The sequence below is a fragment of the Chinchilla lanigera genome, unplaced genomic scaffold (assembly GCF_000276665.1).
Source record: "Chinchilla lanigera isolate Chin_1 unplaced genomic scaffold, ChiLan1.0 scaffold00064, whole genome shotgun sequence".
Taxonomy (NCBI): Eukaryota; Metazoa; Chordata; class Mammalia; order Rodentia; family Chinchillidae; genus Chinchilla; species Chinchilla lanigera.
The window spans coordinates 10,685,772-10,709,363 of record NW_004955465.1 but is presented as its reverse complement, the minus strand read 5'-3'; the positions used below and the strand labels follow the sequence as shown (position 1 = coordinate 10,709,363).

General features: G+C 43.6%; 1 protein-coding gene across 6 annotated transcripts in view; it reads right to left on the bottom strand.

Moving 5' to 3' along the window:
• Nucleotides 1-18,733: 18,733 nt before the first annotated feature.
• Mylk4 (myosin light chain kinase family, member 4) overlaps nt 18,734-23,592 on the bottom strand; it is a 100,396-nt gene continuing 95,537 nt past the window's right edge. For all 6 annotated transcript variants that reach the window (XM_013521845.1, XM_013521847.1, XM_013521843.1 and 3 more), the window contains one exon: nt 18,734-21,745. The gene's annotated coding sequence lies outside the window, so the exon portion shown is untranslated. The remainder of the gene's footprint in view (nt 21,746-23,592) is intronic.

The following is a 23,592-nucleotide window of genomic DNA, read 5'->3' as shown; positions in this document are numbered from 1 at the left end:
TCACTTCTTGGGCAATGGGCTGAGTTTAGGAATTAGTCTTGGCATAACCCTGTCACCTCTTGCTCTTTAAGGAGGTGGCTATTTCTTTCACTGGCCAGAAGAGAACATGAGAGATTTCTGTTTCCAGCCAAAGAACCAGACAGCCACAGGAGTAACGTCATTCTTTGGGACAGAACTCAGAGAACAGAGGCTGGTGGAAGGGAGGATTTAGACATCCCAATTGTTCTCAGGGAGCACTGACCACCCCCTGGGATGGCTGGAGCCATGCAGCCCACAGTCAGGACTGAATAAAGGGAGAGTCCTGACTGTGAGAGATTCCCAGCGGAGGTTCACATTGAGAGGGGAGACGTTCAGCAAGGAAGAGTCAGCTTGAGCAACACCCATCCTCTCATTGCATTAAAATTAAACACCGGAGCACCAGATCACTCAAACAACCGGGTTAGCTATGTACTCACACCACCACCAGCTGACTTCTCTTCTACTTCCTCAGGTGGAGAAGGCTCAGCTGGAGTGACTTGGTCAACAAGTCATTTCGTCACAGTAGACCCAACCTCGAGGGTTTGTTGGAGTTTGAGTTATCCTGGGCCAGAGCCTGGAGTTCACACTTAGAAGCAAGGAGTTACATGGAAAGTAATTGCAGGAGGTAAAGTGAGGACCAGAGAGACCAAAAGGGAAGAAAACTCAAGAGAGCCTGTGGCCAGGCTGGCTACTCTATGGGCATCTGGGATAAAACTTGTGGGGTATCTTTTGAGGAACTGTGAAGAACATGCCTCAGAACCGCCATGTTGGTCAGCTGTCCATAACCAATAGTCTGAGGTGATCAACTCATAAAAGGAGAAAGATGACCATGGCTCACAGCTTTCTGTCCACGATTGATCAGCCCTTTCCATTTTGGTCAGTGGTGGAGCAGCATGTCATCATGGGAGCACATGATGGCAAAAAATGTTCGTCTCATGGCTAGAAAGCCAGTGAGGGAGGGAGGGAGGGAGGGAGGGAGGGAGAGTCAGAAAGAAAGGCAGAGAGATAGAAAGACAGAGAGAGAGCCTGGAGTCCCACTGTCCCCTTCAAGGCCACACTCCAATGACCTAACTTTCTCCTACTAGTCTCCATCTCCCACAAAGGCCAACAGTGACAACATTTTTGACCAAAGAAATACAGACCCATCTCCCTAGAGAAGCTACAGGGAGGGGCGGGCAGTTCCCCCTGTGAGCTCCTTGGGAGCCCCTTCAGTGCTGCTCAGAGCAGGGGGTAAACTTGACCCTCTGGTTCTGTGACCCTATTCCATGGTGCAAATCTCCCCAACTGCGGAAGAAACAGCGGTAGAAGATTGTTGCTATTGTATGTGCCTCTCGACCTGAGACTAAGCCAAGCTGTTGTACAAACAAGCATGTGGAGAAGGTTTAATGGTTTCACTTTAATGGTATCTAACTCCTCCAAGGCAAGCTTGGGGCACACTTCCTGCCCTCATGCCGTGCACCTGCAATGGAGGCCCCAGATCTAAATAGAAGACGGGTTGCTCTTGGGACAATCTGATACCCCAGCCTTATTCCCGGGTAGATGTTCATAATATGCACATGTGTAACCAGAGCTCCAAGGGTGACCAGACACTTGCCAAATGGCCTGAAAGAGAGTCTGTGATTTCTAAATTTTTCTTTGGAGGCAGGGAATGATCAGCATGTTTCTGCCACTTTTGAAATATCAGCTGAATGTGCCCCGCCTGCTCTGTGAAGGTCATTCCACCTGAAGTGTTGAGTAAATGTCTCTAATTCCCTGAGAAGCTCACATCCTGGAACAGAACTCTTGCCAACTCCTCCTAACAGAGGAGAATCAAACCCTCAGGCAGCTGATGGAAGGGAAATCAGGGGGCAAGAGGAGGGGCCTCAGATAGGCTCTGCACAACACAAACCTTTTATTAACAGTGATGTTTCCGTGTCTTGCAGATTTCAAGGTCTGGCTGAACACTTTGGGTAACTGCAGGGCCAGCCTATCCCCTGAGTGTATTTGACACTCAATAAAAAACCTGCACTAATTTAAACAGTTCCAGAATGGCTGACAAGTACCAACAAAGCTGTAGATGAGAAGTAAAAATAAAAAAGAAATGGAACATATTCATTTTAGATGGACAGATCCATTTTTTAAACAAACGATCCATAGAAGCATCTATTGCAACAAGCTCACATATGTGTTTACAGTGGGTAATCAGCTGATAAACACTGACCTTGCCTAGGAAAAATGTTGAGCTACGTTATCCCAGGTTCGCTCCCTTGCCTTCCACTTGGAATTGCCATCTCACAGCAGGTGCAAAGCGGTGAGCAGGAAATCTTACTGAGTGAGTCGGGGGTGAATTTTCTATCCTTAAGTCAACTTTACTGGACTCTGATGTTTTATGTATGAACTCATGATCATTTACCTTAACCTTGTTTTTAGTTTCCCTGCAGGTGAAGCACGACATGTGTGTGGAGGGGGTTAGTATATGTAGTTCACAGAGAATAGAAAATAATCCCAATTAATACAGGCACAAGGAAAGTTTCCTAGTGATGCCAGAGTGACATGCAGGTGCTGACTACCTCTAGGACTACAGCTGCTATTGCTACCATAATATGTGTCAGGTGAGCATCTTCTTAGTACTCCCTCAAGAGAGTTCCTTCTTTCTGAGGTAGGTTCTTTTTCATTGTTTCTTTCTGTCCCAGCATTGTGACTCTGTCCTTGCCAGACCAGCACCACATGCTAAAGGTAAGGTCTGTGGCAGGTTTGGGAGGCAGTGTATGGGCTCATTCATCGTGCTGTTCTGCTTGAAAGACCTTAGAGTAAACCTCACCTTGGCCACTTCCTAACTGAATGATCTGCAACATGTCATCTAGCTGTTCGAGGCTCAGTTTCTGTATCAGAACAGTTGGTATTATGACAGGACATAATACTTTGTAAAAAAAAAAAACACTGTGAATATTAAATTAGATAATGAGGGTAGATCTCTTAGCACAATGTCAGGTATAAATATCTACTTGTAATGGTAACCATGAACATAGTATACCACAAGATGGTATATGCAACTAAGCTGTTTAAATACATTCCTGATTTTTTTTTTTCAGACTAGCCTGTCTTTCTGGACAACATATTGTAATTTCATTTTAATATCATATATGACAGCATGAAGCTTAGCAACTCTAATCTGTTATGGATTATATCCAAAGGAGTATAGACATGAAGAAGCTAATGTAGCTTTCCCTGTCCATGAAGCAGATCCCACATGCAGTGCTATTGGGGAACTGCTGGGCGCTTTATCTTATAACACAAACTGAGTTGCTTCCTATCTGTATCAGACTAACCTGGGGTTTCTGCTTAAAGCAGTACTTTGGGACATTATTAACACTCATTGCATGAGAAAAAGAAGAAATACTTCAAGTCAGTGACCCAAGCTTACTTCTTAACAAATACGAAAAAAAGAAGCCTCAAACTGAACCTTACATAAGGAAAGGATATAATCAAGGACATAAATCAATGAAATAGAGACAGAAGGGTAGAAATGAAACTAATGAAATATAATTAGTTCTTTGAGAAGGTCAATTAAATTGAGGAAGAGGGAATCCAGCCCAGGCAGGGGTAGAGTGGATACTTTATGGCATTTTAACTCCTTGCGTTCCCCTCTCTTCAGCTCTGTGGTGGTCTTGAAAACCAGCAGTCCAACAGCCAGTAGAAGATGCATTTGGAGTTCCTCAGAAAGTTCCCATCCTGAGAGTACCATCATTACTAGACCTGTCTGGAAGCTTCCTAGGAAATCTCCATTGGCAAGACTTGTTGTTATTTGATGTGGCTGAGAGTTCACTCAGTGAGAACATCCCTCTGCCCTAGGCATCTATCTAAAACAACCATTGTTCAGCATCTCAGTTGCCTGAGATGTTGATACCAGTTGGAGCAAGTAACAGACTGTCCAAAAATCTTAAAGGAACATATGTGGAGAATGAAATGTTCATTTTCCTATGATCATATTCCAGGGATCCAGAAAGCCATGCATAGGTGTAGCTTGTATACACTCTTAGGAAAAACCTAAGAAGGACCTAGTCTCTCACCTTCTAGCTGACCATGGGCCCTTATGAAAGCTGGAAATGAAGGCTAAGGCAGAGTTCTGGACTGTGGCTGCACTGAGGATATATCCCAGTACACACAGGAATGACCTAACAAAGAGTAGAAGACTTTTTAAAATTTCTCTTTAATGAGTTTTCTAGCCTGCCTCGTAGGCCCCCAGAGGGAGGGCCCCCGGTGTACGGGGAGCCATGGGCGGGGAGTGCTGGTCTTCCAGCTGGCTCACTTCCTGCCTTGTAGGCACCTGGAGGGAGGGCCTCCGGCGCACGGGGAGCCATGCCATGGAGAGTGCTCTGGTGCGTTGGCCTTCAGGCCTGCTGCCGCCGCTCAATTGAGAACTATCATGACACAGAGAAACAATGACACAATTGGCCCACCATGCACCGGCTGCAGATGCCCACCTAAAGACGTGTGTGAATCATTCAAACATGGAAGAACCCCTGGGAATACATGCCATACAACGGGCCACTCTTGCTCCTGCCATTGAGAACCAGAAAGATCTAGAGTCAGCAGAGGACCAGCTGCTGAACAAGGACTCGGAGAACATGAGAATGCAGACTAAGTCCAAGGGGTCAGAGGTCCTGTGGACTGGGGTCATGAGAGCTGCTTGGAAGCTGTAAACCAGGAGGACCTTGCACAATACCTGCAGAGACTCCCTAGAAGCCATTCTTCCCCTGACAGTACAGGCTGTGGTGGAGCCCCAGAGAAGTCTGCAGCAGGATTCCTGCTGCCTGTGCTGACAGCTGGGGAGAGGACACTAACTGGTTGTGGGGTCCCAATGCGATGGGAGGCTGGAGAGAAAATGCTACAGAAAATGGCTTTGGCCACAGATGGATCACTTGATTTTTGACAACCCTTAGGCTGTAACTACTTGTTAGATCCTTCTTGCTTATCTCTGTCTTCCTGAGAAACCACTTCTAAGATACCAACTTGTATTATAGCAGTCATTGATATTTTCCTACTAATCTATCCATAACTCTGTAATGTTTGTATTGTTCCTATCCTATTTCATAAATGGATGCATGTTTATTATTATGTGTTTCCTACAACAACCATTGAGAATAGTTAATGATTATTCAATAGGTCACTCATGTATAGTTCTATTTATTTTCTTTGGAAGATACCTAAGTAGAGTACAACAACTATTGATAATCTCCTACCTCTTTTGTCTGTAACTCACTATTATTTGTTTATTTGTTTTCCTGAGAAACTATCTTGTAGATAACAATATGTAAAATAATAACCGTTGATAATTTCCTACCACTTTGTCTGTAATTTGGTAAGCCCCCCCCCCATTATTGCTATCCTTCTTTTACTCTTTGAAATAAAAAAAAAAGAGTTTTCTAGAAATCTTAGTCATTTATTGGCCACTAATTAAGCTAACTGAGCAGAGACACAAGTGATCACGTGGGAGAGGCAACACAGACTTTATAGAATTAGGCCAAGAAAGTCACTAAATCAAAATTGTCATCAACAGGGGCTGGGGATTTAGCTCAGCGGCAAAAGCGCCTGCCTGGCAAGCGCAAGGTCGTGAGTTCGGTTCCCGGTACCGGAGAAAAACAAACAAACAAAAAATTGTCATCAACAGCAACAACAAACCCTGGAGAGGAAGGAATGTGGTTTCCAGAATAGGTATATTACAAGCTATGATGGAAAATATAGTGAGTGCTTAAATTTTTTAAAAAAGTATTATGGTAAAATATACATTTCCATTAATCCTCTTCAAAATATTCCCTCACTTCTAATGCACTTATCCTATGATTCTTGCCACTTTCTAAAGCAGTTCTGGAAATCCTCTTTTACACTGCCTTAATTGTGCTGTGATAGCAGCCTCAATATAAAGAATCAGTTCGTAATGGTTAACTGTCATGGTCATTTTGGCCTTAGGGAAGAACCAGAAGTCACAGAGTGTCAGATTTGGTGAATAAAGGGGATGATTTTATAATACTGCTGTCCCATTGGATGGAACTTGGTAGCAGCTTTCAACATAGTTTTGATCTCAGTTTAAAAAGACACTCATGAAAGAGGACTCCAGAACTGCTTCAGAAAGTTGTGTGAATGATGGAACAAGTGTTTCAAAGTGAGGGGGAGTAGTTTGGGGGAATATTGGTAATATATCTTTTATGGTGACAATCTTTTAATTAACTACATTTTTGATCACCTATTGTATATTTTTAAAATAGCCTGTTTTCAACAAAAAATACTATGAAACATTGAAAGAAAAAGGCAAGTATGCCTCAAAGGAACAAATGTAATCAATGGCCATTGTCCAATAGGAAGTCAGATTTTAGAAAGACTTAAATAGCTATTAAAATAGTTTCAAAGAATTGAAAAAAACTATGTCTAAATACTTGAACAAAATATGAGAGTGATATCTCCTAGAAAATACTAATAAAGAGATACGATTATTTTTCTAAATTTGGAGTTGAAAAGTCACAATACCTAATGTGAAAATTTCACCAATGTAAAAATTTCACTAATGGATTTGGATTGGCAGAATATATTATCAGCAAACTTAAACATAGACCAATTAGGATTATTCAGTCTGAGGAACAGAAAGAAAAAAGATAAAGAAAAATGAGCATACCCTCAGCTGTTCAATTCCATCAAACACACCAACATATGCTCAGTGAGATCCCCAGAGGAAACAGAGAGAGAGAGAGAGGGAGAGAGACGGGGGGGGGAAGAGAGAGAAAGAAAGCAGAAACAACACATGAAGAATGATTAAAAACTTTTCACATTTGATGGAAAAAAAATCAAGATACTCAAAAGACTCCATATAGAATGAACTCACATACATCCACTCTTAGAAACACAATCAAATTTACAAAATGCAGAAATGAAGACTTTGGAATGCAGCAAGACAAAATCATACATCACATACCAGTGATCCTAATAACGCTAACAGCTGACTTTGTTTCAGAAACTATAGAGTCCAAAAAGCAATGGGACAGCATATTCAACGTGAAAGATACAGACTATCACCCAAGAATTCTATACCAAGTCATCTATTTTTCAAAAACAAGGAAAAATTAAAACATTTCAAGAGAGTCAAAAATTGAGAGAATGCATTTCTAGCCAACCTCCCTAGGAAATAACACAGGAAATAACAAAATAGGAAATAACAAAAGGAATTCTTTAGGCTGAAATAAAAATACACCAGATAACTTAAATGCATGTGATGAAATATGAACACTGATATGGTACAGAAGTATATGTAGTACCTCCTATCTAATTTAAAACACAGCTGTGTAAAGCAATAATTATAAAACTATTTTAGTATAGTTAGTATACAAAGATGTAATTTGTAGGTCAATAAAAGTGATAATATGTCTAGAATTATTTTGTATGTTTATTGAAATTAAATTATTAATCAAAAGTAGATTGTTTTAAGTGAAAGTACTCATTGTAATCACTAAGAAAATCCCAAAATAATAATTTAAAAATACAGTAAAAGAGATAAAAAGGGATTAAAATGGTATACTAAAAATGTTCTTAATATAAAATGAAATGAAAATGGAGGAATAAATTATATAAAAAACAAATACTCAAATTGCAGACATAAATCCTACTTTATAAAAATCACATTACATGCAAATGTATTAAATATTTTCATTAAAATAAATATTGACATAGTAGTTTTTAATGATTACAAACTGTCTACAAATGACAAACTTTACATTCATAGTTGATTTGCATGGAAAATGACATGCCACCCAAGCAATGGTCTACAGAGAAATAAAGTGGCTATGTTATAATCAGACAAAACAGACTGTAAAACAAAATTGTCACTGGAAACAAAACTAGACTCTCTTAATGATAAAAGTGTCAATCCATCAAAAGGACATCAACTGTAAATATATATGGGCACAGCAATAACAATCCAAAATCCGCAAAGCAAAACTTTTACAGTTGAAGGGAGAAATAAATATTCATAGTCATAACTGGAGAGTGCAAGGCACCATTTTTGCTAATGAATAGGACAGGTGGGCAGAAGATTAACATGAAAAAAGGAAGAATTAAACAACATTACATGTAACGGCTATCTACAGAATGCACAACTTAACAGTAACAATACATATTTTCTCAAGCACACATGGACTATTCTCCTGCATGGATCAGATGTAAGTCCAAAAACAAGCCTCGATAAGCTGAAAAGGAGTGAAGTCATACAAACTATGTTCTCTTACCATAAAGCCCTTAAATTAGAAATCAGTAACAGAAGGAATTTTGGAAACTCACAAATATTTGGAAATTGAGGCACACACTCCTAAGTAACCAATAAATCAAAAAAGGAATCACAAGGCAATAGAATATATATTGAGATGGGTAAAAGTGAAAACACAAAATGCAAAAACTTGTGACACATGATTTAATCAGTGCCGCTAAAGAAATTTGTATCTATAAACACCTGTATTAGAAATGAGTGTATTTGAGTCATGGACATAACTTGAGAGTTCCACCTATTCAATTGTTCTACCATATCTTGGAACCACTTTTGAAACTTTCCTGAATGCTTTTGGGGCATCCACTATCCTTCTTAAAACATCTTGAACAATTGCAGTTCTTTAAATTCAGGTCTATTTTGATTTTTAACAGCAGAAGTCACTTGGAGTCACATTAGCACATAAATTAAGGTTAAGTGACTCCACTGTTGATCTCAACCTTTGGTGGGGTGAAAGAAGTCATAATGACTTCTAGAGTGCTGATTTCACAGAGGCCCCTGCAAAGCAGGAAAGAGGAGAGTTCCTGAGAAGGAACTGCAAATATGCTTGAAGTAAAGAAAGCATGGATTGGAATTAGTGTCTTGTATTAGAGGATGACTATGTGTAAGATTTAGGCGTATTTCAAACTAAGTATTCTAAATAACTCACGAACTACTTTATGTATCCCAGTCTTTCTGAGTGGGTATAATGATACTGGCTTAATTGCTTCTATTTCAATACAGGAAAAATGGAAGTGGCGAGTTGGCAAGAATTGGTCTAGGAATCTGGTTCTTTAAGTTGACTTTCTATTGATTAAATGAGTTTCTATTTTACTTTATTTTTTAGTGGTTTTTTTTCATTTTAAAGATAAAAAAACTAACAAAACAACAACAATGAAGACAAAATCAAAATAACACAAAACAACAAAAATGATACATGACCTCAAAACAAAATGATAGGAATTAACAGTGATTGCTGCATTACATACTGTTATCTTCAACAAAGTTGCTCAGTCCACCAGATGTAAGAATGTAAGATCGATCAAACAGTCAGAGACAGTAACAAGTAAAAAAGGCATTGGAAATGATGCAGAGCTTCACCATACAAGATGGTAAGAGTTCAACAGTGGTTCTTATACTGCATATTGTTGTTTTCAGATCAGTTGTTCTGATTACCAGATACAAGAACTGTTAATGTATAATTGTTTGATCAATCTTAATATGCCTATATCTGGTTATCTGTGCAACCACTCTGAAGATTATATTATGTAATATAACAACCATTGCTAATACCCTATTACAGTGTTTTTTTTTTGGGTTTTTTTTTTTTTGGTTTTTCTCCGGTACCGGGAACCGAACTCACGACCTTGCGCTTGCCAGGCAGGCGCTTTTTGCCACTGAGCTAAATCCCCAGCCCCTATTACAGTGTTTTGAAATTCTGTGTCACTTTTATTGTTCTCTATGCTGTTTTGTTTATCTATTTGTTTTTATTATTTTGGTTATCTTTTCTCTTAAAATGAAAAGCAAAATTTATATGTATATACAAGGATAGCTGGGATAGGTGTATTGCTGATGTCTGTGGTTTATTGAAAGGAACCATCAGTGCTTAAAATTTTCCTTTTTCTTCAATTTTATTTTAATTTGATTTTCCTCCACTATTTTGACAATAGACCGTCAGTTCATAAGTCTATGTGCACATACCTAGGTATAAAATATGAGTGAGTACTTTTAAAGTCCAAAAGTCCATGTGCTCTGTATACTAGTCTAAGCTTGAGTTTTGCTCCCTTAGCTGTGTCTGTATTGTTACTGCAAAATAATTACCAGTAACTAATAAAATGCAAAGTTGCTATGTGATATAAACTACTATGTGAAGCCAGGCATGGTGGTACATGCCTGTAATCCCAGCACTCGGGAGGCTGAGGCAGGAGGATCATTGTGAGTTCGAGACTAGCCTGAGCTACAAAATGAGCTCAAGGCCAGCCTGAACTGCATAGCAAGACCCTGTCTCAAAAAGACAAAAAACAGAACAAAACAAAACAAAGTACTATGTGAAGACTAAGCCACAGTAAACACTATGAGAAAGTGAAAACCTCACTCCACCAGTGTAAACAAGACCTCCTCTTATCCTATATTCTAAGGAATATTATTTAGAAAATGACAAGCCCCAGTAGATTGGAACAAGAACGATCCTCATCTGACTGGTTGATTTGAAAGTCCTAATGTTATGAATACCTTAACCAAATGCAGCTGATGTTTTAATAAGCGTCTGGATGTTAGCCGAGTTTATAAAATTAGCACACCCCAGAGTCCAAGGCTGTCAAGTGAAGCAGGAGGAAAACAAAAATTGCTGTAAGCAAACAGAGTGACTCAAACCTGGGAATCTGAATCCTGGGAAATGAACAGAGATGGGATAACACAGCAGTGAAACTGTGTTTCACCTTGGAAATCCGTACGTCCCACACAAGACAAGGTACTAAGTCCATCTTGGAATGAAAAGATTTGTGATAATAAGAATGTTTTTGGTGAAAGAATTTTTTTCAACAATGATTTTTAAAGCACTCATAAAACTAGACCATACACTATCTTTTGAAACCTTAGGAAAGCTTTGTCACTTTTTGAAATATAAATTCAGCTTTATTAAACATATGGGTAAGTTTGAAATTACTCAGAATATTAAAATTAATTTGAAAATAATTAAAATTTAGAAAAACTTCAGGTCTGTGTCCAAGGTCTGAGCAGCCTTCGCATGATATAAAAATGGTTGAGGAAATTTACAGTGAGCAGGTGTGTGAAGTAATTGAGGGGGAAAAGTTCAGACATTAATTAGCAAGAATTACGAATTTCCTTGTTGAATTGTTTTCTTTCAGGTTAACATATTTTTAAACATATGTATAAAGAAAATATTTTGAATTACGAATACACATGGAAGAAAACCCTAGTTCTTCTACTTAAGAAAAATACAATTCCTAGTATTTTGTGCTTTTGCCAATGACCGCCTGAGAAGACAGGGAAAAGGGTCTAAATCAAAAGGGAAAAAAAAGAGATTTTTAAATATTTTGGAAGTTTATTCAATAAGTGTTGTCATAGTGTTGAAATGTTCTCATTCCAAATCTAGTGAGATAAGGATTCACGCACTCACCAAGAGTGTCTTTGCTGAGACTTGGGAGGGAAAAGGGATAAATATACCAAAACAAAAGATGCTACTCACTGCATTCGAGGAGTGCATAATATGGAGGAAGGGTGGAAAAGGGGAATCAGGCAAAAGGTTAAAAAATAATGCGACAACTGCTCTAAAAGAAATGTACGGAGGATGTGGCCAGGGCCCCAGGACTTTGGCCCGCGTTGAGAAAATTCCTATAATCTGGATGTTTATTAGGCAGGTGAGATGATCAGGAAACACTTCTGAAGAGAGAAGATGCATGAAGCTCAGAACTGTGAACAAGTATGGGTGCTGTTAGATGCTGACAGAATCCAGTGGGGTACTGCACTCAGTAGACCAGAGTACTGTACTCGGTTGAGTACTGTACTTGGTAGAGTACTGACAGGGTAAAACCTTGAAAGGTAGAAGAGACTTTGCAACCAGCCGGGAAGGCTTTGAGGTGAGGGTTAAGGAAAGCCAGGAGAGCTTGAAGAGTGTTTCATAAAGTCCTGATAACCTTTGAGGAGTTTTTGAATGAGTGTTTGAATGAAAGTGTAGAAATTTTTACTGGAAGCTGGAGTAAAAAGATCTCTATGATGCAGCAGTAGAAAGCTCAGCAGCACTGTCTCCTGCGATAAGGGGAAAAACTACCTAAAGAACTGTGATCGACCTAAGGAGGTTTCCAGAAAGTTCTTCCTGGTTATTGCCTGTTGCTTGTCATGAAAAGTGAAAAGAGAGAGAAATGAAAAAGAAGACTTTTAAACAACAACAAAAAAGTTTTTAAAATTCTAACCTCTCTGAATTCTAGCACATGAAATGATGCTACCATTAAGACAGGGCTTCCCAGTGAGGATCTAACCCAGAAAACTCTGAAGAAAATATGACCTAGATATAAAGCCAAGAGATTCAAATTCTGTGCTAAGATCTCAGAAATCCCCAAGACTGTGAGTCAAACGATCATCTGTCAAGCAAGGCTGCATCTGATGTCAAAAGTGCTGTCCTCCAACGGCCCCGCAGAAGTTCAAGGCAAGAAGAGCCTTTGTCTAATGGAGTGAGTGCAGTAAAACGTAGACATCTACACGGTGTTTAAAAGACTCATACCATCAGCGGCAGCACCACCAGCCTGGGCTGCAGCAACCAGAGAGACAAAGAGGAAGTTGCCTTTGTACTCTCAAAGCAGTTGAAAATCTTCTTACCTGCACGCAGAACAATTTGCATGGAAAAGCATCAGAAGAACACATAGCGAAGCCAAGCACCCACAAGGTGGATCTGAGGACTATGGAGATCATGCCTGGGCAAGAGAAAGACTCAGTCCTAAATAAGGAACACCTGTGTTCACCTGCTGATTTCAGAACTGCCATGAACCAGTGAATGTTGTATGCTTTGCTTTTCCTTTTTTTGCATAGGGCGGTTGTTAGTGGCTTTCCTACCTGTGCCTTTCCACCTTTGTCTGTTAGGGTTAGGTGGGGAGCACATCTTCTCTCTTTGGTTTACACGTCAGGACCAAGAGGAGCTAAACTTAAGGAATTGCATTCAAGAAGAGTCATACACATGTAGACTTGATGAAGATGATATTTTGACTTTAGCTGATGAGATTGGGCGTGGGTGAGTGTGTTCTGTGTGAGGAGGGATAAGTAGCCCTGGGAATCCAGAGGCTGGGGAGCCGTCACCTGCCTCTGACACATTCCTCATGATTCTTTCTGTTGTTCTTGCCTTGTAGTCCCCTTCCACATCAAATAGGGCACAGTCAGAGTGGGTATGAGGAGTATCACTGTGGCGTGTTCATCTTGCTCTTTGGTCTTTCACTCTCAGGAGCCAGTTACCCCATAATCAGTCCACCGGACAAGAACCTGTGGTTCGTGCCTGTAGCCAGCACTGACTTGCCAGTTCTATAGGTCACCTGAGAAATGGGTCCTCCAGCCTCAGCCATTGTCTTTTCTATCACTAGTTGTGATCCACAGAAATAGAAGTATAATCTGATCTCTTTCCTGTGCCTAAATGTTCTGAAGGCATTCTAATCCAAACTTGCAAATTACAGTGCCCCACAAGAGCCACAACTTCAGGTCAACTTTGACAGTGATTCCATAGTGTGTATATGTGTCGGGGTGGGGGGGGGAGTTGGTCAGAGGTATGTTTGAGATGGATCTGCAGAGCTAAGGGACTTCTGAACTCACAAGGCCAAAACCTCCTGGAGTGTGTGGTTAGAGACTAAAAGGCAGTCTATTGAATCACAGTCCAACTGGGATCAAAATGCTTGTTTTAAGGAGCAAATGCTCTGGCCTTGTCCTCCCCATATTCTGATTTATTATATAGGTTGGTCCAAGGTCAGTAATTTAACAGATCACCCTGGCCTTCCCCTGACCTTCCTCTGTCCCCTGCATGAGTTCCTGCACAGTTGCCCTTCTTTTTTCCTCGAACTTTGCTTCAGGATTCTATCAATAAAGGGCCACAGAGGTTCAGTTTGGGCCATCATTTGAGACTTTCTCATGTTGAGGTTTCTCAATTGATGGCAGCCCTCTGGGCCCTCTTGGAGTATGGAATGGACATCGACTCTGAGTAAATTTTGAGTAATCTTTCATCCTTTTGTGCTGTGCCAGGGTCATGAACTGCAACATCGCAATATGGCCCCTCCGGAGACCTGTGAAATAATTTTTGTAGTTTTATAGTAGAGGAGGCAGGGGAAGTGAGGTAAATGACACTGGAAACAAGGCCAGCCTCATGAATACATGAGGGTCTTAAATGCGGCACTAGGAATTTTTAAAAAAATTTTTGAAGGGCTGAAGATGTAGATCAGTAGTAAGTAGTTACCACTCTATAGGGCAACAGGCAAGGTCCTGGGTTCATCCCCAGTACTCCAAAGAAACAAAACTAAAATTTGTGAGCTTAAATGTCTAACCGTTAAAGCAACCTGATTTTTGTGTAAAAATACAACCAGGGCTGTAAAGTGTGGCTCAGTGGTGGAGTGTGTGCTTAGTGTGAGGAAGGCTAGGTCCCCAGTACTACACACCAACTCAACCCTAGCACTACACACAAACAAAAGCTCAGCGGTGTGGATTAGAAGGGAAGAGAGAGGAGCCCAGGAGACCCGTGAGAAAGCCTGGGGAGGTCTCTGGAGTTCACACCACCTGGGGCTCCCCAGCAGTGAGCCTGGGGAGGGAGTGGGAGGAGGGAAGCTATGGTGACATAAGGGAGGGTGTTTTCTCAATGCCACAAAAAGGAGTGGGTGCAGCTGAGGAGGAACAGGAACCACGAAAGGCCCCCTCTGGAAGGGGATTGTGGCCGACTTCTCTGGAGTGGCAAAATTCTTCTTCATTTCCCATGTTTACTTTGGCTCATTCTCCATCAGATAAGAGGACACTCTGACCTCACCACCTGGGGTTGACCGAAGGGCAGACAGTGGCCTTGGGGTGCAGAACAGGCCTGAGGCTGCAGAGAATGTGCATTTTGACAGCTGAACTGCCTTGGAGGCTGGAGGGGAGCAGGAGAAGCTGTGGTCTGTTCCTGGGGCCTTGGGCATTCCTCATACAGCTCAAGGGCCAACGGCAGAAGTCCAGGTGGGCTTTTTCTTATTCATTATTTTCCAGGAAGAAATGTGAGTGATGCCAAAGAGTATGATATTTGTCTGTGATTTCATATAAAACACTCTGGCATCAAAATCAGGTAATATTTGAAGAGTATTGTCTTAATCAGGAATACACACTCCTGGTGTTGGGTAGTCACATTCCAAAACCCATAGAAGGTTGGGTTTTACAAACTTCTTTTTTCTTCCTGTGTCTGTTCAACATGGGAGGAGTTTTCAATCGTCTGGTGGATACTAAAAATGATTGTTTTTAGTTGCCCAGCCTGGGCAACTCAGTGACTTAGCAAGACCCTGCTCAAAATTTTTTAAATTTTAAAAAGAGTGGGGAATGTAGCTGGGTATGAAGGTTCTGGGTCCAATGCCCAGGACTACCCCCTGCAAAAAAAGTGAAATAAGAAGGTTTAAAGTGTGGGGATTGCCCAGAAATGTTGTACAGATGCTTGCATCCTTAGATAAAGAATAAGAGTATAAAAATAAGAATATATTTCTTTTGTAAGAGATAGGACTCATTATATCACCCAGCTGGATCCAAACTCTTTGGCTCAAACAGTCCTCCCGCCTCAGCCTCCTAAATAGATGGTACTACAAGCTGTACCACCACAGAAGTCTTGCATAATAATATAACTTTTACATAATCAGTGCATCAGTCTGTAGTCTAGGGAGTGGCTCTCAGTTCTTAGAATTCCATCGACCCTGTGTTCAGTCACGCACAGAGGGTGCTGTCACCTAGACAGTGAGCTGGATCTTGCAGTCAGAACCTAGTGACTTGCTGCAGACAGACATTGTCACATTAGGCTTGAGCGAACCTTTCATGTAGTGCACTTTCAGAGAGCCTAAAATGCCAGGGAGCCAGGCATCACCAGGTGAGCACCGTGCTGTCTATCTGATCATGCCTGCTCTCACCAGAGGGGAGCTGCATCTTGCTTTCATTGTCTGAACACCACCTGGCGGACAGGTTCCAGGGCTAGGGAGATTGTTTCTCTGTCCCTTACTGCTAGAAGCTTTGACAAGCTCTGCTGGTCCCACCCCTTAGGTTTGTCTGAGGACAAAAATAACGCACCTGACACAGGGTGGGACTGTCTCCATTCTTCTGTATGACAGTGCAGGTCACACTCCTGTGACAGGGACTCCAGGAAAAATGTCTCTGTGCCTTCCTGAGGGATGGCCTCCGCACACTGACGGGGTAAAGGGGTGGCTGTGTCTGTAGAGTGGAACAGAGTGGAAGCAGGGAGGTGGCCTCAGGGGGGTCCTGCAAGAGGAGGCCGCTGTCCCCGATGCACTGGCTCCTGGACTTGTGTAAGGACATTTTGGAGGTGTCGGGACACTTTGGACACTTTGAGGAGCTCAGAAGCTCTGAACTTGAAGCCACGAACCAGCTAAATACGGAGCAGTATCTTTCATGAGACTGTGCAAGCGATGCTGGAGAAAACGGATTCTTAGCTCTTGGGGGTCCCCCCACATTAGGAGGAGTAGGAAGTTACTGGAGCAGCTGCTTGTCTTTATGACAGGTCTGGATCGTGGGGTCACGGGGTGGGCTGATGCTGCCTTTTTGAGTAGGAGTGGGCTGGAGTGAAGGAGCCAGTGCCCCTGCTTTGTGAAATGGGGAGGAGGACTTTCCTGTTCCACTTCACCTAGGAGGAAGAAAAGGACACGTTCTCCCCATGCGGAGGGTCCTGAAACTCTCGAACTGAGAACGAAGCTGACTGTCAGAGTCTCTGTTGTGCCAGTATGGGGCTCAGTGAGATGTCCTGCATTTGGGGAAGAGGTCAGAGTGCCTGGCATGCAGATTTGAGTGGGGAGAGCCCAGGATCAAGAGAGAGGGGCGGGTCTGCTTTATGATCGCATACTGAGACACACTGGGCCCCATTTGCAGTTGAGGCAATGAAACTCCAGTGGGCCCAGTTAGGTGGGGACCTGGATGCTGGGCCAGGAGGGGAGCGCGGGCCTGGATGCAGGGGTGGTCCCAGAGCTGCACACTGACCCAAAAGCAGAACAGCTGCATCTCAGATCAGGCGCTGACCCCAGAAAGTGAGGCTGCACCCTTGGTGTGGGGCCACTTCCTGCTTGGTGGCTTTTCCAGCCCGACCCTTGGCTGTGCCTGAGGAATGTCACTAAGCTCTGCTGAAGGGATCGGACTGTTGCAGCTGCCCTCGTGATGTCCTATACACTGCTCTGGCAGGGAGCGGTTTATATATATCTCAGTCAATAGTGCTAAATCGATGGAAAAGGCCCTGAATCCGAGTTGGCCCATTATAACCATCTGCCAGCAGGGCAGTTTCTCTCCCCTGTAATGCTCTGGAGCCGCTGTAATGAGGCCCCTTTAAGCTACCTCAGGCTCCTAATGTCACGGGAACTGTCACACGTCATGAGACCCGGTCACAAAAAGGGGGTTGGCATTGCCAATAAAGTCTACTTTATTGAATAATTTATCCATTAACAAAGGGTAAATAAGGTCTATGTTTGATTTTAAATATAATACATACACATGACTCCCAAAGTACATCTTTTTAAGACAAAAAGATACAGCAGGATGCAGCCACCTTCAGAAATAAAAATATAAATGATATATGCAGTCACCACTTACGAATCCACTTTAAGTTCTTATCTACATGGGTAAGCCTCACTAGAAAGACTCACTGACACCTACCAGCTGGGATAATGCCCACATCCGTCTACACCCAGCACCTGCACTGCCAGGGGCAGGGTGTTTTCTGCTCTTGGGGATGGGTGGGAGCAACTGAGCGATCAGCCTTCACGGAAGGGGAAACTGCCTAGACGAAGACCACTTACTCAAAACAGAGCAAGGACACACACTGCGCTTCTCATTTGAGAAACTGACACTTCACCCCACACAAAGAAGTAACCTCAATGCAGGAGCCCAACACCAAATACATCTAGCGTCAATTTCCTCTAGGATAGAAGGCGGTTTGCCTTTTATAAATAAAGTTCTGATCACAAAAGGCTTTAGTAAGCTGAACAGTGGTGGCACACGAGGGTACTCCTAGCTACTCTGGAGGCTGAGGCAGGATTGCACCGTGGAGGCCAGCATGGGCAATTCAGTAAGACCTGAGCTCGAAATAAAAAGGGCTGAGGATGTACCTGATGTAGTTTGCTAGAGTGCTTGCCTAGCATGTGTGGCAGCCCTAAGTTTTAGCATTGGAAAAAAGAAAGAGAGGCAGGGAAGGAGCGAAAGAGAGAAAAGAAAGCCTTGGGGGTGGGCATGGGCATGTCGCTTGGTGGTGGAGCATACACTTAGCATGTGTGAGGTTCTGGGCTCAATCCCCTGCACCACAAATAAACTGAAGGCCTTAGAGGAGTTGTCCTCACGGAGAAGATGGATTTGATTTTCATGAAAAGGAGAAAGAAGTTCAAAAAAAACTTTCTAAAGAGCAAACACAAAGTAGGGAGCATAAGAGATACTGAGAAGGGAGCCTGGGCCGTGTCGCTGCCCACACAGATGGCGGAATGGCCGGGCACACGGAGCTGACCAAGTGCGACCACCGCAGCCCGCTGGGGCCTGCTCTTCCTGTGCCTCGCACTTCTACAAATGAATTTTGCAAGAAAGCCGCACACAGCCCACGCTACACAAGCAGAGACGGGCTCGCTGGCACCCTTCGCCGAGCGGTGGGGGCAGGGCCGGGGCAGCTGTGAGGACAGAACAAAACAAAGCATAAAAAAGTAATGAAATAAAGAGCAGGATTCTCGTTCCTACTCTGAAATCGGTATTGTGATTCTAAAACGAGGAAAAAAAATGCTACACTGATTTCCGTAAGTTAGATAAAAGTGGAAGCAGCCACACATCTTTCAAATACATCAACATTTTCTGTGATAACAGCAGTGCTGCTCTGTGATAACAGTTTTCTGTGATAACAACATTTTCTGTGATAACAGTGTCCATTTATACATGTGAGGACAGAAAGCAAAGCCGTGGTACTCACCAGATATGTGTGGTACCCAGTCTCTGACCTGGAAATCTTTGCCCCAAATTAAATCAGATGACAATCCATTCCTTAGTTTTTTATAGAACAAATAAGAGCAGAGCCCCTTTTCCCCCGATTTTTAAAATCAGCAGATTCTAGTAAGTATCAGTGTCTCCCGGGCTATAAAAAAATGTGGGTATGTGTTTTTCTTAATGATGGGTAGGGTTATTTCCCTCCAGACAGTAAAAGTGCTGCGTCAGCACTTAATTTCCTCCATTTGGTAAAGAAATGGGAACTTCCTGGTGAGAGTAAGCGAAGCCCTACTGTCCATTAAGAGGGTGGAGGTAAAATCCAGGCCTGATGACTTTTTGGAAAAATTGATCACAACAGCCCAGTCTAGTCAGACTCACTTCTCTGAGCCCACACTTGCATCTGCTTTGATTACCCAGCGTTGCAACGCCCCCTTTTCTATCAAAGCAGCGATCTACCAAGCTACAGGCCCCTGCTGGGGGAGCCCGACGGAGGTGGAGCGGGGGCAGGAGGAACACCAGCCTGATAATCCCCTCTTCTGCGAAACCTAGCCTGGTCATCGGCTCTGCAATGGAAGCATCCTCAGGGCTCCTATAAAAGGCACCCTGCTGGCGGGGCATACCGTCCCATCCACGTGTGGAACTTAACTACAGATTCAAATGAGGTCGCCTCTCTTTTCTAAACCTCAAGAAATAAGAAAGTCACGTCTGCTAACTACAGGGTCATGGAGTGTATTCATTTGGCAAAGAAATCACGCTGTATTTCACCTGAGCAGTCCCTTCCCCATTTGGCAGGCTGTGGGGCAATTTCTCTGCCTCTGGGAATCAGAATGGAGGCTGGGTCAGGCTGCCCACCCTGCAAAAAACCTGCTGGATGCGGGGAGAATCCGAGCCCAGGGCCGGACCACGCCTTTGCACAAGGGCTCCATCCAGACCTCCGCATCCTGTTTAGCACTGGACTATCAGCTCCCTGTGGTCTAAGGGCATTAACGCACGCACTGCCTTGGATTTTTCCTGATTTAACGAACAGCATCAGCCAAACATAGCCCAGTAATAGCACTCTTCAGTCACCTAGCTTTGCGTGTGTGATGTGTGTTTCTTTCCTTTCTCTTTTTTTAAAAATAAAATGGAACGTTTGAAGCTTACTGGCATAGCAGGAGTAGAAGAAAACAACCTTGGATAAATGCACTGGCCAAAGGAAAAGAGAAACGCGCCGTCCTATGAGTGCGGAGGCTGGGGGAGAGCGGCAGAGGGAGCAGGACTGAGGTCGGCACGTGGCCCTCCTGGAAGTGCTTGTCGGCCACCACCTCCACTTCTGCTGTATCTTATGCACGAGAAGAAGGACGTCATGCATTGTTTGGGGCACACTTCACGGACTGGCGGGGTTGGGCGGGAGAGAAGGGAGGAGAGTTCATCTGCCTTCCTGACAGAGCCACCAAGCAACTTTGCTCCGTACCCTTCGCTGGGGTAGCAACAAAGTACCTAGACAACGTGTTGGGCTAAACGTTAGGAAACTGTTACAGCCTATGTGCACAACAGCTTAGTTCTTTGGTCTGTTTGGGTTTTGCTCTCAGCTGTATCTCCAGCCCTTTTAAAAATTTTTTAATCTTGAGACAGGGTCTTGCTAAGTTGCTAAATTGCCCAGGCTAGGCCCAAACATGTGATCCTCTTGTCTCAGCTCCCCAGACTGCTGGGATCACAGCCGTTCGCCACCTCATCCTGCTGACGTGGCAGCATCTGGAAATGGAAACTGAGGAAAGGTCCCGGGGCTGAGGGGTGAGCGTGGCACAGAAGGTGCCGTAGGGCTCCGGGGGGGCTCGGGATCGCTCCTGCTTCATAAGGAAGTGGCACAGATTTTACTCTTTCAGCTCCGTGCCTTTCTGTACCCCAAAGGCCACCCACGGTAGCACTCATGCCCCTTATTCAATAACTGTCAGGAAATGGCTGGAGAGTTTAGGAATAAGAAGCTTCCAGCTGGAAATCACCGTCATGCTCAGAGAAAGAGCTGAGAGGCAGAGGGTCCTTCACCTGCGGTGTCTGCTATTTCGTCACAAGCCTCAGCGTCGCAGGAGCCTGCATAGGTGCACTTACTGGTCTTCCTAAATGTACCAACGGCCTGTCAGACAGAAGCAGGAAGCACAACAGGGAGAAGCACGACTAATGTGAAAGCAGAATCAGCTACTTGGAAGAAACTGATGCGCTTGGGGGAGACTTCGGAATAAATGGAAGAGACAGCGTCTGACGCCTTTTGCTTCAGCATTTAAAGAAGGCATACATCCCAGCAAGCAAATTATTTACCCATTGAATTCACCCGATTTCAGACCAATCAAGAAGAGTTCAAGGGTGTGCCAAACAGAATTTTCCTGGAGATACAATCACCCCTTTGACTGACACAGTTTAATGACTGGAAGCCACTTTCTGCCTCTGAATGCAGTGCCCAGGTTCTTGAATCTCAAATACATCTCAACTCTGATTGCTCTAGTAATTTGAGAAATAGCAGGCATAATGTACCCCCGCCCCAGTGACTAACATCCAAACATTTAAAAAAATAAATTAAAAAAACTCAAGGAGGCAGGGAAACATCTCCCCGCCATGCAGTATGTAGGACTGGGGTCTGCCTGTACCCCAGGGACCAGCACGGGTGCCCCGGCTGAGCGAGGCAGGGGCGCTCCCAGTTCAAGTCCAAGGCCTCCTCTGCTGCGGCCAGCTGCCACTCATCCTAGGGGTCAAGTCACCCGAACTGCTGATTTTTCCAAACGTCTTCTCAAAGCAGCAGCAACCACAGCAGTTTTCCTGCAAAGCAAACAAAATCTGAATCTTGTTAATTCAGCAGGACTTTTAAAATTGTAATTAGTTGGTTGTACCCCTTAGGAAAACCACAGATGACATTTTTTTATAATGTATGTGTATATGGGGTGGGAGGGAGGGCTTCTTGACAGATTCAGCTGCTGACCATCGCTGGGTTTCTTTTTCTTTCTAGTTTATGGGAGATATTTTAGCACTGCTTGCTACAGTGAGGGACAAGGCCTCTTTGTTTCATCTGAAGCTCAGTTTCTGAGTTGTTACCACAGCCCATAGTCAGCTGGATCCCAGGATCAAAGTGAGAATTCAGGTCTCGCAGCGAATCCAGCCTTCCTTCAGGCTCCCCGGGGGCTGGTGTTAGGGCCCCTGCAGATGCCAGGATCCACAGGTGTTTGCATCGCTTACGTAGAATGGCACAGTGTTGCAAAGAAGCTACGTGGATCCTCTCATATACTTAAGAACATCTCTAGATTTCTTACACCTAATACAGTATAGACACTATGCAAATAGTCATCATACTGTTTACTTAGGGAATAATGACAAGGAAGAAAAGTCCGTACATATTTAGCACAGATAGATTTTTTACCTATTTCCCATCTACAGATGGGAGCCCGCAGATACACAGAGCGGATTGGATTTCCATTTGCTTTATGACCACCCCCGACCTGGGGCCCCTCTGCTTCCTGCCCTAAATCATTCCTTATGGATCTGAAAGTGTGTCCTCGATGTAGGTCTCAGAGGCTGGCAAAAGTCACAGGGAGGGAGCAATGAGTTGAGTGCCGCCAGGTTGATTTTTGGTGTTTCCTGACGCATCAAGAAACCTCTAACAAATTGAAGGAGATTTATATGCCTTCATTTACATTGTAGATTATGCCTTATTCATAGGGCCTGGAACGCTGTCTTTTTCCACAGGAATAATCTTCAACCACCAGATTCTTAAAATCAATATTATCTCAAATTTGGTTTCACTCATAATGCAGCTTGCCAAAAAACCTCCTCTCACCCTGGCAAGGGATACTGTTGTGAAGAATAATGTTTTTTTTTTTTAACTTCTCAAATAAATTTGCTCCAAGAATTAATATCTTAAATTTTAATGTTAATTCAAATTTGAAAAGTAGAGGTTTGGGTGTAGCTCAGGGGGAACTCAGCATGTGTGACGCCCTGGGTTCCATCCCCCGCACCACAAAAAGAATAAAAGAGAAAGTATGTAAACTAGGGAGGGGGATCAGGTGGATCTGTGATGATTCTCCCTTGGCCAGCAGAGAGACTCAGGTGAATTTCTGTGACCCAACCATAGGAGAACCCGGAAGAGCAAGGCAAGCGGCCCATGTGACTTCTGGAGGCCAACCTGAGCCCAGAGTAGTCCCACCCTGCAATTCCTGCAAGGGTTGCTCTGGACTCCACCTCCTCCAACCACCATTTCCTCCCGTCTCCCTGCCAGGCCCTGGCGACAGGCCCGCCTTGGAATGCAACCCCTGTCACCCAGCGAATGCATTCCCACCAGGCCTCAAAAGCGACTCCAGCACTTCTGGTGGGAAGGTGGTTTGTGGCAAACCTTCAGGGTTTGTGGTGGCTGGGGACAAAACTGCTTCTGGGGAAGAGGGTGAGGGAAGGGAAAGAGCAGACAGGGGCCTGGCCACGTTGGGCCCTGGGCAGTCACGATTCACCGTGAAGGAATCCTTGAGCAAAGTAACCCAGGGCACTGGGGTTCTTGGGACAAAATGATGCCCTCTGTTTCCCCTAACTTTATCCCCCTTGTTTTTACTAACAAACAGGAATGATCCTTGTAAATAGAAAGCATCAGCCTTCCCATTGACGGTTCTCACAGGAGTAACTGC